We start from the raw sequence: 10,334 nt of genomic DNA on the forward strand, positions 1-10,334 counted from the left end.
CCTTCGGCCCACCGAGTCACCACCAACCAGCGATCCCCGCACATTAACACTACCTGACACACACTAGTGGCAAGTTTACATTTATACCAAGCCAATTAACCTACAAACCTGTACATCTTTCCTCATATGTTGCAAAACATACTTGGCTAATAAAGTATTATGATGACGATGATGATGATGATGATGATGATGATAGAGTCATAGAGTGATACAGTGTGGTAACAGGCCCTTTGGCCCAATTTGCCCACACCGGCCAATATGTCCCAGCTACACTAGTTCCACTAGGTCCATACCCCTCCAAACTTGTCCTATCCATGTACCTGTCTAACTGTTTCTGCAATGTTAGGATAGTCCCAGCCTCAACTACCTCCACTGTTCCATACACCCACCACCCTTTGTGCGAAAAAGTTACCCCTCAAATTCCTATTAAATCTTTTCACCTTCACCTTGAACCTATGTCCTCTGGTCTTTGATTCCCATCATGATCTTAGTTAATTCAAGGGGCTGCACAGCCTATCCCATGTCATCCTGTATTTGTAGTATCGTGAAGGCAGCTACAACTCTTGCTCGCCTCACAACTCGAGTGTGGACCAACCCAAAGTTAACAGTGAAGATAAAGATAGCAGCCTACAACGCCTGCGTCAACAGCATGCTGCTGTATGCCAATGAGACATGAACTACATATGCCAGACAGGAGAGAAGACTCGACACCATATAACCATATAACCATATAACAATTACAGCACGGAAACAGGCCATCTCGACCCTTCTAGTCCGTGCCGAACACATAATCTCCCCTAGTCCCATATACCTGCGCTCAGACCATAACCCTCCATTCCTTTCCCATCCATATAACCATCCATATAAGACACCTTCCATCTTAGAAGCATCCACCGTATACGGGGCATATCCTGGCAAGGCAGAGTGTCCAACGCCGATATCCTGTCTCGCGCTGGCCTTCCCAGTATGTACACTCTACTCAGGCAGCGCAGACTGCGGTGGCTGGGCCATGTCCACTGCATGGAGGATGGTCGTATTCCAAAAGACATCCTCTATGGAGAGCTGACATCTGGGAGGAGAACCATCGGCCGCCCCCAGCTACGTTACAAGGATGTCTGCAAGAGAGATATGAAGGCGCTCAACATCAATGTGGAGTCCTAGGAGGTCCTTGCAGCTGACTGCACAAGGTGGAGCGGGACCCTGAACCAACACCTCAAAATAGGAGAAGAGAAACCGATGAACGCAGCGGCAGACAAGCGGGCACGCAGAAAGGAGCGCAGCAACTTCAACAAACCAGAGACCACACACAAAAGTGACCTTTTACGATGGAGACTGTCACTCCCGCATTGGTCTCTTCAGCCACAAGCGACGCTGCTCTAGCCGAGGTTTGGAGCAAGCAGCCAACAACTAGGATGCATCACCCAAGGTCAGTCATGGCCGAGGGGGGGGGGGGGGGGGGGGGGCTACGGGGAGTATAAGGACTGGGATAAAAGTTTTAAAATATACCAATATTTAATATAGAAATTGGATCTCTATTATTCTAAGAATGTAGAAGTTCACAGATGTCTCCTGAGATGCATTCATATGTCAGATAACTCATGTCTTTATTTCTCAGATTCATAGAAAGAGTGCAGATGGAAGTCATTCAGTCCATCAAGTACTGCCATCTCTATGCAAGCATAATCCAGTTATCACACTTCCTTGCCATCTGCTCAAGGAACTGTATTTTCTTTCCCTAAAATAATTTAGTGTAGTTTATTGTCAGGTGCGAGGTACAGTTGGAAGCTTTTTAATGCATACTTACATGTCCTAATTGAATCTATTTCCACTATTTCTGGCCACCCCCTGGCTCAACCTCAACTGTCCAGTTTTCCTCCTGAGTTGCGAATTCTAGATCCTAACCTCTATAACACCAACTTCCCCCATGTAACCACTTCTCCTACTTTCCCCCACCCTCCCCTATGCCCCACCTGATTCACACATATTTCACCACTCCCTCCCCCCCGCCGACTTAAACCTATATACCTTCCTCTCGCTTCACAATTCATAACTCTTCAATCCTTTTGTCTCACACCTTCTGTTGGTTCATCTCTGGCTTTTGTTCAATCATCTATAATCTGCCTATCAATAAGCAAGTTCAGTATTCCGACTGCGCATGCCCAGGGCATAGGTCACTGGAGATACACATTCTCGGCAGTGTGTATACAGACCTGCGTTTCATCCGTAGTCAGGATCGAACCGGGACTCCGGCGCTGCTCCAACTCCCGTCTCACTTTATCCAGTGGCTGCCGGTTAACCCCCTCGGTGCTGGTGAAAGCCGAGCACGAGTCATCAATGGGGATACACACAAAATGCTGCAGTAACTCACCGGGTCAAGCAACATCTCTAAAGGGTCTCGACCCGAAACGTCACATATTCCTTTTCTCCAAAGATGCTGCCTGTCCCGCTGAGTTACTCCAGCACGTTGTGTCTACCTTCGGTGTAAACCAGCACCTGCAGTTCCTTCCTACGGAGCGACGCCTGTCTGCGGGTAAAGGTGGGGCGGCGGGGAGAGAGATGGGGAGAGGGATGGGAAGAGAGATGGGGAGAGAGCAACTCACTATCGCGGCTTGTCTGCAAACCCCGGTCACCCCGTCTCCGCAAGAACTCCCTGGCGCCAGGACAGTCCCCCCCTCCACCCCCACCCACCTCCCCATCCCCCTGCCCCGGACTGGAGGGATGGACTGGGGGATATTGCTCGCCTTTGCAACAAACGTGCAAACCCCAGCACTCCCTGCGGAATGTTAAACTAAACGGATCTGTGAGCAAAACACAAACACGCACGTCTTTCACCCCCTTCTCTCTCCCCCACCTCTCACCGTCTCTCCGCCGGTCCAGTCTCTCCCCGTCTCCCACTCGCATCCGCCCCCTCTCTCGCTGTTACACCCCGCTCTCACGCTACCTGGCACCCCCATTCGCTTTTTTTTCCTCGAATGAACTCTGACAAACCCCATGATTCCTTGCATTTTTCGGAATACCAAACTCGCTTATAAACCCTTCTTACCTGTGTCGGCCTGTTAACTGCCTGGCTTTGTCCTACTCTTCTCCTCTTCTAGCTTTCTTTTCCCTCTTACAATCCGTCTGAAGAAAGGTCCCGACCCGAAATGTCGCCTATCCATGTTCTCCCGAGATGCTGCCTGGCCTGTTGAGCAACTCCACAACTCTGTGCCTTCTTTTGTAAACCAGCATCTGAGGTTCCTTTTTTTCTACACTAAAACACGAAATTGGCCAACACTGTCAAACTTAGCAGTGAAGGCATTGGTCAAGTACAAATCTGTATAAGGAAATCTGTTGTACTGCAGGCTGAGTTCAGTAGGGTCAGGAAGGATGAAGGTGAATGAATCAAGCACTGTGGCACAGCAGGAGAGTTGCTGCCTTACAGCCCCAGCGACCCGGGTTCAATCCTGACAGCGGATGCTGTCTGTTTTTCTACCTCCCATATTTCAATGACGTGCAAGTTTGATGGTTAATTGGCTTCTGTAAATTGTCCCTTGTGTGTATAATAGATTTAGTGTACGGGTGATTGCAATTCGACGCGGACTCGGTGGGCCGAAGGGCCTGTTTGCACACTGTATCTCTGAACTAAACTGCACTAAAAAGTCGGGCAAGGTGAGCCAATTGCCTGTTTTTTTCATTGCCAGTTACTGGCCAGAAGGAAACCAAGGAATGAACTTGTTATGTACCATTCATATCTGTCCCCGTAGTACTTGGCACAGAATTATTTTCCATGGGACTCACAGTAACAATTTAGCTCATGCTAAAATGCAGAAGGTCAGAAACTGGATGTTAGATATGTATTTGTCCTCTGCAAATGTTTTTATCCATGACTGCGATCACAAGCAGACTTAGCTTTAGCTTTTAAAACATTTTCATTATTGGCAGCAATCTGCTTTACACAATACATGTAACAAACAAATTAAGCATGCAGGTACAGCAGGCAGTGAATAAGCATGCAGGTACAGCAGGCAGTGAAGAAAGCAAGTGGCATGTTGGCCTTTATAACAAGAGGAATCAAATATAGGAACAAAGAGGCCCTTCTGCAGTTGTACAGAGCCCTAGTGAGAGCACACCTGGAGTATTGTGTGCAGTTTTGGTCTCGTAATTTGAGGAAGGACATTCTTGCTATTGAGGGAGTGCAGCGTAGGTTTACAAGGTTAATTCCTGGGATGGCAGGACTGTCATATGGTGAGAGAATGGAGCAGCTGGGCTTGTACACTCTGGAGTTTAGAAGGGTGAGAGGGGATCTCATTGAAACATATAACATTGTTAAGGGCTTGGACACGCTAGAGGCAGGAAACATGTTCCTGATGTTGTGGAAGTCCAGAACCAGGGGCCACAGAATAAGGAGTAAGCCATTTAGAACGGAAACGAGGAAACACTTTTTCTCACAGAGTGTGGTGAGTCTGTGGAATTCTCTGCCTCAGAGGGCGGTGGAGGAAGGTTCTCTGGATGCTTTCAAGAGAGAGCTAGATAGGGCTTTTAAAAATAGCGGAGTCAGGGGATATGGGGAGAAGGCAGGAACGGGGTACTGATTGGGGATGATCAGCCATGATCACATTGAATGGTGGTGCTGGCTCGAAGGGCCGAATGGCCTACTCCTGCACCTATTGTCTATTGTTTATTGTCTATTGTATCTTGATCTTGATCTTGAATTCAGGGAGACAATAGATTTGTTGCCTTACAGCGTCAGAGTCCCGAGTTCGATCCTAACTATGATTGCTGTCTGTATAGAGTTTGTATTTTCTCCCTATGACCAGGTGGGTTTTCTCTGGGTGCTCTAGTTTCCTCCCACAGTCCAAAGACATGCAGGTTTTAAGGTTAATTGGCTTCTGTACATTGCCCCCAATGATCTTTGGTCAGCACGGACTCGGTGGGCCAAACGGCATGTTTCTACGCCGTATCTCTAAACTAAAAAAAATCGTTCTATAATCAACATTATGCCATCCTAAATGGTGGCCGACTAGGAAAAGGGGGAGATGCAGCGAGACCTGGGTGTCATGGTACACCAGTCATTGAAAGTGGGCATGCAGGTGCAGCAGGTAGTAAAGAAAGTGAATGGTATGTTAGCTTTCATAGCAAAAGGATTTGAGTATAGGAGCAGGGAGGTTCCACTGCAGTTGTACAGGGTCTTGGTGAGACCACACCTGGAGTATTGCGTACAGTTTTGGTCTTCAAATCTGTGGGAGGACATTATTGCCATAGAGGGAGTGCAGAGAAGGTTCACCAGACTGATTCCTGGGATGTCAGGACTGTCTTATGAAGAAAGACTGGATAGACTTGGTTTATACTCTCTAGAATTTAGGAGATTGAGAGGGGATCTTATAGAAACTTACAAAATTCTTAAGGGGTTGGACAGGCTAGATGCAGGAAGATTGCTCCCGATGTTGGGGAAGTCCAGGACAAGGGGTCACAGCTTAAGGATAAGGGGGAAATCCTTTAAAACCGAGATGAGAATAACTTTTTTCACACAGAGAGTGGTGAATCTCTGGAACTCTCTGCCACAGAGGGTAGTCGAGGACAGTTCATTGGCTATATTTAAGAGGGAGTTAGATGTGACCCTTGTGGCTAAGGGGATCAGAGGGTATGGAGAGAAGGCAGGTACGGGATACTGAGTTGGATGATCAGCCATGATCATATTGAATGGCGGTGCAGGCTCGAAGGGCCGAATGGCCTACTCCTGCACCTAATTTCTATGTTTCTATGTTTCTATGTTAAGCTATTGAAAGGTAGCACAACCTTTTGGAAAGAACTATGGGAGAAACCATTAATTTTCTGTAAAATGCTTACAATCATTATCTTGCTCCCAGAGCATGTACATGCCCCTTTTTGCAACCAGAATGTCAGAGTTTTGTACTTGAACTATAATTGCCTGGCTCATCAATGTATCTGGAAACAAAGAATTGCAGATGCTAATTTATACCAGATAGGCACAAAGTGCTGGACTAACTCAACAGGTCAGGCAGCATCTCCAGAGAAAAATACTTTTCACGTTTCGAGTCAGGACCCTTCTTCAGACTCCAGGGTTCCGACCCGAAATGTCACCCGTCCTTTTTCTCAGCGATACCGCCTGAACCGCTGATTTACTCCAGCACTTTGTGCATGTCTGGTATAAATTAGCATCTGCAATTCACAGCACATCAATGCTTCTGATGGCATGAAACAGTTCATTGTGGAAAGTGGTCAACCATGCTCAGTCTGAAGAAAGGTCGCGACCTGAAACATCACCCATTCCTTCTCTCCAGAGGTGCTGCCTGGCCCGCTATTCCAGCATTTTGTGTCTATCTTCGAATGTAAACCAGCTTCTGCAGTTTCTTCTTTGTTACCTTTTCTTTGTTATGCTACAAGATTCCCCAAGCCCAACCAAAACATTATTGTTTACACAGAGAATGGTGAATCTCTGGAATTCTCTGCCACAGAATGTAGTTGAGGCCAGTTCATTGGCTATATTTAAGAGGGAGTTGGATGTGGCCCTTGTGGCTAATGGGATCAGGGGGTATGGAGAGAAAGCATGTACAGGATACTGAGTTGGATGATCAGCCATGATCATATTGAATGGCGGTGCAGGCTCGAAGGGCCGAATGGCCTACTCCTGCACCTATTTTCTATGTTTCTATGATGGAAGGATACATTCATGGAAGGATACATGGAAGGTAGTGCATCCGTGGATAACAAGGGAAATTAGGGATAGTATCAAAGCAAAAGATGAAGCGTACAAATTAGCCAGAAAAAGCAGCATACCAGAGGACTGGGAGAAATTCAGAGACCAGCAGAGGAGGACAAAGGGCTTAATTAGGAAAGGGAAAATAGATTATGAAAGAAAACTGGCAAGGAACATAAAAACTGACTGCAAAAGTTTTTATAGATATGTGAAGAGAAAGAGATTAGTTAAAACAAATGTAGGTCCCTTGCAGTCCGAAACAGGTGAATTGATCATAGAGAACAAGGATATGGCGGACCAATTTTAATAACTACTTTGGTTCCGTCTTCACTAAGGAAGACATAAATAATCTGCCGGAAATAGCAGGGGACCGCGGATCAAAGGAGATGGAGGAACTGAGTGAAATCCAGGTTAGCCGGGAAGTGGTGTTGGGTAAATTGAATGGATTAAAGGCCGATAAATCCCCAGGGCCAGATAGGCTGCATCCCAGAGTACTTAAGGAAGTAGCTCCAGAAATAGTGGATGCATTAGTGATAATTTTTCAAAACTCTTTAGATTCTGGAGTAGTTCCTGAGGATTGGAGGGTAGCTAACGTAACCCCATTTTTTAAGAAGGGAGGGAGAGAGAAAATGGGGAATTACAGACCAGTTAGTCTAACATCGGTAGTGGGGAAATTGCTAGAGTCAGTTATTAAAGATGGGATAGCAGCACATTTGGAAAGTGGTGAAATCATTGGACAAAGTCAGCATGGATTTACGAAAAGTAAATCATGTCTGATGAATCTTATAGAATTTTTTGAGGATGTTACTAGTAGAGTGGATAGGGGAGAACCAGTGGATGTGTTGTATCTGGACTTTCAGAAGGCTTTCGACAAGGTCCCACATAAGAGATTAGTATACAAACTTAAAGCACACGGTATTGGGGGTTCAGTATTGATGTGGATAGAGAACTGGCTGACAAACAGGAAGCAAAGAGTAGGAGTAAACGGATCCTTTTCACAATGGCAGGCAGTGACTAGTGGGGTACCGCAAGGCTCAGTGCTGGGACCCCAGCTATTTACAATATATATTAATGATCTGGATGAGGGAATTGAAGGCAACATCTCCAAGTTTGCGGATGACACTAAGCTGGGGGGCAGTGTTAGCTGTGAGGAGGATGCGAGGAGACTGCAAGGTGACTTGGGTAGGCTGGGTGAGTGGGCAAATGTTTGGCAGATGCAGTATAATGTGGATAAATGTGAGGTTATCCACTTTGGTGGCAAAAACAGGAAAGCAGACTATTATCTAAATGGTGGCCGATTAGGAAAAGGGTAGATGCAACGAGACCTGTGTGTCATGGTACACCAGTCATTGAAAGTAGGCATGCAGGTGCAGCAGGCAGTGAAGAAAGTGAATGGTATGTTAGCTTTCATAGCAAAAGGATTTGAGTATAGGAGCAGGGAGGTTCTACTGCAGTTGTACCGGGTCTTGGTGAGACCACACCTGGAGTATTGCGTACAGTTTTGGTCTCCAAATCTGAGGAAGGACATTATTGCCATAGAGGGAGTGCAGAGAAGGTTCACCAGACTGATTCCTGGGATGTCAGGACTTTCATATGAAGAAAGACTGGATAGACTCGGCTTATACTCGCTAGAATTTAGGAGATTGAGGGGGGATCTTATAGAAACGTACAAAATTCTTAAGGGGTTGGACAGGCTAGATGCAGGAAGATTGTTCCCGATGTTGGGGAAGTCCAGGACAAGGGGTCACAGCTTAAGGATAAGGGGGAAATCCTTTAAGACCGAGATGAGAAAAACATTTTTCACACAGAGAGTGGTGAATCTCTGGAACTCTCTGCCACAGAGGGTAGTTGAGGCCAGTTCATTGGCTATATTTAAGAGGGAGTTAGATGTGGCTCTTGTGGCTAAAGGGATCAGGGGGTATGGAGAGAAGGCAGGTATGGGATACTGAGTTAGATGATCAGCCATGATCATATTGAATGGCGGTGCAGGCTCGAAGGGCCGAATGGCCTACTCCTGCACATATTTTCTATGTATCTATTCAGTAAATACATTTAAAAAGAACCAGGGGCCACAGTTTAAGAGTAAGGAGTAAGCCATTTAGAATGGAGACGAGGAAACATTTTTTTTCACGGAGATTGGTAAGTCTGTGGAATTCTCTGCCTCAGAGGGCAGAGGAGGCAGGTTCTCTGGATGCTTTCAAGAGAGAGCTAGATAGGGCTCTTAAATATAGTGGAGTCAGGGGATATGGGGAGAAGGCGGGAACGGGGTACTGATTGGGGATTATCAGCCATGATCACATTGAATGGCGGTGCTGGCTTTCTTCCCAACCAATTGTTCAAGCGCTTTTGATTGCAACATGCGCCTTAATTTAGTTCAACAAAGAAACTGACAAGTTACTCAAAGGGGCGAATGGCTTACTCCTGCACCTATTGTCTATTGTCTATAATAATGCACTGTGACATTTCATGGCAATTTACACGGGGAACCTAGTGCAAGAAGGATTCTTGTTGTCGCCAGCAAAGTTGCCTGCAATCCAACACTCGGTGACTGTTTAAAAGATCCAGACATTCTAGCCACTGTGCCAGAATTAGACTATCCCATTCCTGCTGTGGTGCCTGCAGGGTTTTTGAGACTACCTTGTTAGTTTATTGAAGACATGTGTTACTTAGTTATTTTTATTATAACGTATAATTAAAGGTTGTGTGCCATTACTGTGGAACTATCCTCAATGAACAAGAACATGATTTAGCTTCCTTCTCAGGACTTCACAGCCAAAGGCTTAGTTTAAATGCCTAACAAATCTATTGTCCAGGAAATAAATGTTGGCCAGGAAACTGGGAGTACTTGTTGTTCAGCATTCCCTCATTCCCTCAATAATGGTTGCTTAGATAATGTATTCCAAACATGGCAAGGAACTTAGACTTTCTTAAGTAGAGGCAACAACACTACAACATTGCTTCATTTCTCTTTCATTGTACGGCACTGGAACTGAACTAACGTTATTTGTCCTGGGTCTCCTCCACGGCCAGAGCGAGCAACACCGGAAATTGGAGGAACAGCGCCTCATATTCCGCTTGGGTAGTCTGCATCCTGGTGGCATGAACATTGAATTCTCACAATTCCGTTAACCCTTGCTGTCTCCTCCCCTTCCTACCTCTCCCTCAGCCCTCGGGCTCCTTCTCCTCCTCCTCCTCCTCCTCCTCCTCCTTTTCCCTTTCTTCTCCCCGCCTCCCCCCACCCCCTATCAGTCTGAAGAAGGGTTTCGGCCCGAAACGTTGCCTATCTCCTTCGCTCCATAGATGCTGCTGCACCCGCTGAGTTTCTCCAGCATTTTTATGTACCAACGTTAAAAATATATAGGCTCATCTGCTTGAATCTCATGAATGTTGTATGTACATATTTATTTTTAAGTTAAGATAGACTCAAAGTACTCGAGTAACTCAGTTAGATAGTAACCTATCTCTGGAAGAAAAGGATAGGTGATATTTTGAGTCGAGTGCTTCTTCAGATTCCGAAGACACCGTAACATCATCTATTCCTTTTCCTCCAAAGATGCTGCTTGACCCGCTGAGTTACTCCAGCACTTTGTGTCTATCCAGCATCTACAGTTCCTTCCTACAAGTTCATACCAAAGAT

The sequence above is a fragment of the Amblyraja radiata genome, chromosome 2 (assembly GCF_010909765.2).
Source record: "Amblyraja radiata isolate CabotCenter1 chromosome 2, sAmbRad1.1.pri, whole genome shotgun sequence".
NCBI classification, from domain to species: domain Eukaryota; kingdom Metazoa; phylum Chordata; class Chondrichthyes; order Rajiformes; family Rajidae; genus Amblyraja; species Amblyraja radiata.